Source organism: Stomoxys calcitrans, chromosome 1, assembly GCF_963082655.1.
Source record: "Stomoxys calcitrans chromosome 1, idStoCalc2.1, whole genome shotgun sequence".
NCBI lineage: Eukaryota > Metazoa > Arthropoda > Insecta > Diptera > Muscidae > Stomoxys > Stomoxys calcitrans.
Genome location: NC_081552.1, coordinates 269,515,593 through 269,522,231, shown reverse-complemented (window position 1 = coordinate 269,522,231; position 6,639 = coordinate 269,515,593).

Sequence of the window (6,639 nt, the reverse complement as noted above, 5' to 3'; positions counted from 1 at the left end):
GGCCCGGACGAATTTAATGACTTTTTACTTGTTATTTTTTGTAAGTAAGTTGTCCATAGCACATTGGGACAGAAAGTTAGTACCGTAAAAGATCTTTTATTTTGACTTTATTATATAAAACAAGTCCTTGTTGCCAAGCATCATTAATACGACTTGACTGCTTGGGTAAGAAATACGATAGCACCGTTTATTCTACAGTCCAATTGATTTGTTTGTGCGTCTTAATAATTCTATTGACCATTGCACAACGCATCAATGAATCAATGAATCTAGAAAATACGAAATCTATTGGGCATGCTTTGCCAATCTACAGTCATTCTTCGAGTTTTTTAGCGCATTCGGACTTACATGATGGCAGAAGGTTGGTTGCTTGTATGCAGACTACTACTGCCTCAACGCTGGTTTTAGTTGGATGCATTCATACACATGCACCTTTTGTGTCAGAATATACAATATTTGCAACTTTGCCAAATTTACCCCAACGAGAAACTCACACTCGCACAGAATGTGGTCACTGGCAACGTCAACTTACAATCGCACAAGATTAACGGCCGTCGTAGCTCCAGCCGGTAGAACAGCTAGGCCAGCGACCGACCAAAACTAACATTTGTTGCACTTAATAATTTTTGCTTTTTGGCAATTTAATCACTGCACTTGGATATTTCGCCTTCATATCCGTTCTAAGTTTCATCGTGTGCGCAAGTGCAGGCGAGAAAATTAAATTTTTGTTCAAATTTCAAAAGACGTTTGCAACGGTGCCTCGGAGAAATGGTATTAATGCGCATTCTAAGATATTTAATCGGTTTGTGTCTGCAGTGTATATACATAGGTATACAGAACAGAGTTCATATGCCACCTTTTTACACATTACAGGTTGTGTCTCTCGCATATATGGGCAGTTTAGTGAGCTCAGTGAAAATGTCTGGTCATCCAAGGCAATGCATTATCAGCTGCTTAAAAAGCACTGACATTCTATAGGTGTAAAGCAGATACCATAGAAAAATTTTTAGTAAGAAAAAAACTTGCCACGTTTTCAAGACGATTCTTCGATTTCAAGAAGTCAAATCAATTTTAAATTTAAGTTTGTGTTCTAAGTCGTTGGTTTTAACTTTTTTTTTTTTCAACCTAGTAATTGACTTGCCACCATTGGTAATAATGCATTTATGTTCGGGAATTTTTGCTTAAACACATGTGGAAATTCGAATGTAACCTTAATATATAACAACCAAGTGCTAGATTTATGAACAATATATAAATAAATCGAAACATATGTACAACAAATTTAGACTGAGAAAGAAATTGCGTTTTATTTTATTATACTCAACCTCGCAGAAATCTGTGAATAAGAAATTGACAACAAATGCTGTTAAAGCACTCCGGCAGTCGCGTTCAGTCTGATGCAAAGAATTCGGTCTGCTGCTACAAAAAAATGTAGAATCGTGTTAAGTTCGGCCATGCCGAACGTTGGATACCCGCCGCTGTAGATAAATTAACCATCCTCTTTTATAACAACTTCACTACCATACCCATAGTAATGGGGCTGGTTTCATATTCAGGTCCCAAAAACTCTTTTACAAGTCTGATTTTCAGCAAAATCGGGCAACAAATCCGCTTTTTATGGAAGTAGGCCCTAAATTCGAAGATAGGTCTTCATGTTAGTTATATCTAAATATAGTCTGATCTTAACCGTATGCTGGTCGGATGACGGGAGATTTAACACAAGTCACTGTGTCAGAAGTCCAGCTTTTATAGGCTCAAGACCCTTAATCGGCAGATCGCTCTATATGACAGCTATATCTAAATATAGTCCGAACTGAACCATATTTGAGTCGAATATCGGGAGGCTTTAATCAACTCACTATTTAAAATTTCATCGAATCCGGAAAATAATTGCGGCTTTTATGGGCTTAAGACCCTTAATCGCCAGATCGGTCTATATGACACCTATATCTAAATATGGTCCGATCTGAACCATATTTGAGTCGAATGTTGGGAGGTTTAAAACAACGGACTGTTTCTGATTTAATCGAAATCGGATAATAAATGCGCCTGTTACGGGCTTAAGATCGTTAACCGGAATATCGGTTTATACGGCAGCTATATATAAATTTGGTCCGATATGGGCCACGTTCGGTTTGAATATCGGGGCTCCTAGTACAACTTTCTTTTTCAAATTTTAGCGAAATCGGGTAGTAAATACGCCTGTAATAGGCTTAAGACCCTATATTGCCAGATCGGTCTATATGACAGCTATATTCAAATATAGTCTGTGCAAAATTTCAAGTCAATAACTCAATTTTTAAAGACTGTAGCGTAATTACATCTGACGGACACACGGACGGACAGATATACGGACATCGTTAAATCGTCTTAGAATTTTACGACGATCAGAAATATATATATATATATATATATATATATATATATATATATATATATATATATATATATATATATATATATATATATTGGAGGGTCGAAAATGGATATTTCGATCTGTTGCAAACGGAATGACTAAAGGAATATACCACTATAGTGGTGGGTATAAAAATGTGAAATACACATGAACTCAAATTGCCTAAGTGGGTCTAATTGCAGTCTGGCTTTATAACCTTATTTAAGAAAATATTCGAATTCAAACTTCATGTTTAGATAGAGATCGAAAACTGTACAGTGGAATACTAACAGGTAAATCTTTTCTTTTTGTCTAATCCTATTCAACGTATGTGATACTGGGCAATCTGACATTTCCATTAGAGAGTTTGACATTTTCTAGCAGCATTTTGGGGCCATCATTTGTATGGTTAACAGTGATTTGAAAAAATTGGTTTGACAAATATAAAAACATAGAATCAACTTGTGAACATTTTTGGGCTACCATTTTCATAACTTTCAGCGTGGATTATCACGACAAGAGAACTTAAATCTTTGTCTTCTTCTACTTGAAAATGATAAGAACGGCTTTCATCTTTATTAACTAGTTGCTTGTGTGTATTTCTTAACTAACACTTTGCTAACCACACAAAATCATAAAGCCAGGTTAAACCACCATAAACGAGTATGGTCTTTCTGGCCAACGTTCAGTTGATAACCTTCAAACGAACAACGGCTGTTTAGTTCTTTGCCACAATTTCTGCTATTTTGGTCAGATGGAACGCCAAAGCAAAGTTTTGAGTGGTGTGCCAAGATTTATTCAGAACATTGGAAGCCTTCCCATTTATGGCTTGACATGAAATACGCGATTCCATAAAATGGCTATTAACATTGCTTGAAAATTTGCTTGTAGTTTTTAAGCACTTTAATGTCTTTCGTAACATTCAAATGCAGAGCAATGTATTACGAATTGCATTGTTCTTAGCAAACTTCAAGCACAACAAACAATATCCAAAAAGGACTATAAGGAAATATTGGATCAGGTTTTCTTCACATCCCTTGCTATCTGTTAAAAGTTGTATAAATATAATTCATTTTCTTTATATTTTTACTTTACTTTAATTGGCTATGACAGACCATTAGTCCAACATAGAATAGCGTTACAAGAGCCTTCTTCTCTTCTTCCCTCCCCTTTTTCTTCTCCTACTAAATCTCTGACAACAAGTTTCGAGTTATCTTTCACCAAGTGATCTTTCCGTCGTCCCAGTTTGCCATCGACTTCTTCCCTGAAGCTTCTTCATTCATTCGGACAACATGACCTAGCCTACGCAACCGTTGTATTTTGATACGTTTTACCATGCTAACGTCGTCGTGCAGCTCATATAGTTCGTGGTTCATACGCCGCGGATACTCTCCTTTAATGCAAACTGGTCCAGAAGAATCTTTCCCTCAAACACTCCAAGCACTGGCTCTTCTGCTTTCACAAGTACACATGCCTCCGAACCATATAACAACACGGGAAGTATCAGTGTCTTGTGTAGAGTAATCTTCGTCTTGTTTCTAAACTGCTTGATTAATCTAAAGTAGCATCTGTTTGTCAATAGTATTCTTCGTTTTATTTTGAAACTGGTGTTCATTCGTTTTGATTAGGGCAGTGCCGACTATCTCAACCACTTTCTCTATTTTCTTTATCTGCTCGGTTATACTAGGCGTTGTGGGAATTGATAACATTCATTCGTATCTCCATTTTCTGCCATATCCGCTTTCATTTTTCTTTCGATTCTTTCTAGGGCTGCAGTTACTACTTCCGGCGACCGACCCATGATGTCGATGTCGTTGGCATAGACGAGTAGCATATGTTCTCGTTCTCTTGTAAATAGGGTGCCATATCTATTCACATCTGAATCTCGTTTAATCTTCTCCAGCAGGATATTAAAGAGATTTCACGCATAGCTGTCTCTTTGTCTTTAGCCTCGCTTCGTATTGAATGATTCGGAGACATTCTTTCCTATTCTTACCGAGGAACGTCATCCTGCAGAGTCTTATAAATTTTGCAGGCATACCAAACTCAGACATGGCTTGAAATACCTTTGAACGCATAGGGCTGTCGAAAAGGGCTTTGTGGTAAGAGTTGATCTGTTCTTCTCGGATCTTTTCTGGTCTATGGTGGATTTACCAGATCTAAATTAATGAACCTTCAGTTACATTAAAGCCATTTGGTCATCAATATTCATCGATTTCAATAATATTGAATTTGATTCTTATATAATTCCAACTAATGAATTAAATTTAGAAATTTTCGATGTTGATAATCAGTTAGTTTTACCCTTAAATTCACAAATTCGAATTTAAGTAACTGCTGCATAAGTAATTCATGCATGAACAGTATCTTCAAAGATATCTTCCTTCCCTATCTTCGCATTAAAATCTCCCAGAACGAGATTTTAATGCGAAGAAGGCGAGGCAACGGTCGTATTCTCTCTCTAGTGGCTTGCGAAAATATCCTTAGTCTGGTCGTCCTTGTCTTCCATTGGGGCATATTAATATGTTTGGTATACTCAAATCAGAAATACATACAAACAGTTCTTTCCATATACTGAGAATTGTGAATTGAAAAACTATGTATACTATAGTTGATGGCGCTGGTAATATGTAATATGTGAAATTTTATTAATTTTTAATACATTTTTTTCAGTAGATCCCATTTTTTAAGGAGAAACGTTTCATTCATAATGCTTTAGGTTGCTATCAGACGACATGTATTTGTCATTAACGTGGTATCCATATGATTATTCTTACATAGGAAATGATTATATTTACATATGTACATTTGACATCGGTCTTATAAAGGAATTTGTATTATTGATTAACAATTTGCAATTTTGATTCATGTTAAACTCAAAAGCACAATTAAAGTGGTAAATAACTCCATAAATCAATTATTTGAAATTGGCCTTTTTTTAAGATTTTTTTTCTTACTATTTTAATAAAAATAAATAATTGATATTTTTCATATGAATGAAAACTTTCTATTTCATTGGATTAAATTGCGTACATGAATTATATTGCTTAAAAATATAAAAAAAAGAAGAAAAATTCTCGTTTCCATTAAGATTCCCTCTTTTTTGCACATAGCGTTCTGTTAGGACTTTCAACAACTGTGCCAAGTACGTTCCAAATGGGTCTATAGCCTGATATAGATCCCATATAAACCGATCTCCCGATTTGACTTCTTGAGCCCTTACAAGCCGCAATTTGGCTGAAATTTAGCATGTAGTATTTTGTTACTACTTCCAACAGATGTAACAAGAATGGTTTAAATCTGTCTATAACCTGATATAAGTCCCATATAAACCGATCTCCCGATTTGACTTCTTGGGTCGTTACAAGACGTAATTTTTGTCCGATTTTGCTGAAATTTCCATGCGGTGTTCTATTTACTTCCAACAACGGTGCCAAATACGGATCAAATCAGTCTATAACCTGAAATAGCTGCAATATAAACCGATTTTCCGATTTGACATCTTTAGCCCGTGAAAGCCGAAATTTTCGTCCAATTTAGTTAAAATTTTGCACATTCGTTCTGTTATGACTTCCAACAACTGTGCCAAGTCCGGTCCAAAAAACCATAAAATTATGCTCTTCAACTAAACTTATGTATTTTGTATGAAATTTTAGCAGAATCAATGGTGGGGGTTCCGAAGATTCGGCCCGACCGAACTTAGAACGTTTTTACTTGTTCAATTTTTTTTTGTTTCTCTTTCGAGGCGAGCTCAATGATCAGATATTTTATTTTCAAATAGAAAAGGGACGCGCTTCGTCTTTGGTTAGAAGATTTTTCAATCATTTTATGTGTGATGGCTTCAAGGGCCGTGAATTTGTATGTTGTATTTCAATCGTATTGATTGCGAAAACGTCTCTATGATACAATTACCAGTATAACCACGCTCTACAACCCTGTCTATTAGCTATACTTTTCCCAATGCATATGTTTTTGTGAAATGTCAGACTTTTTTTCTGCGACAATTACACTTATGCGACAAGTACACATGATTCTGTGCATCTGTTGGAAGTTGTATTGATAGCTTCGAACTTTTGTTTTATGTGCCCAGGTTCGAATCCCGGCTGGGCTCTGCCGATTTTTTTTTTTATATCAAGCTTTTTGCCTTTTAGGGCGAAGATCATTAAATTTTAACATTTTTGTTCGTTTCTCTTTCGAGACGAGCTCAATGATCGGAGATTTCCTTTGCAAATAGAAAAGGAAAG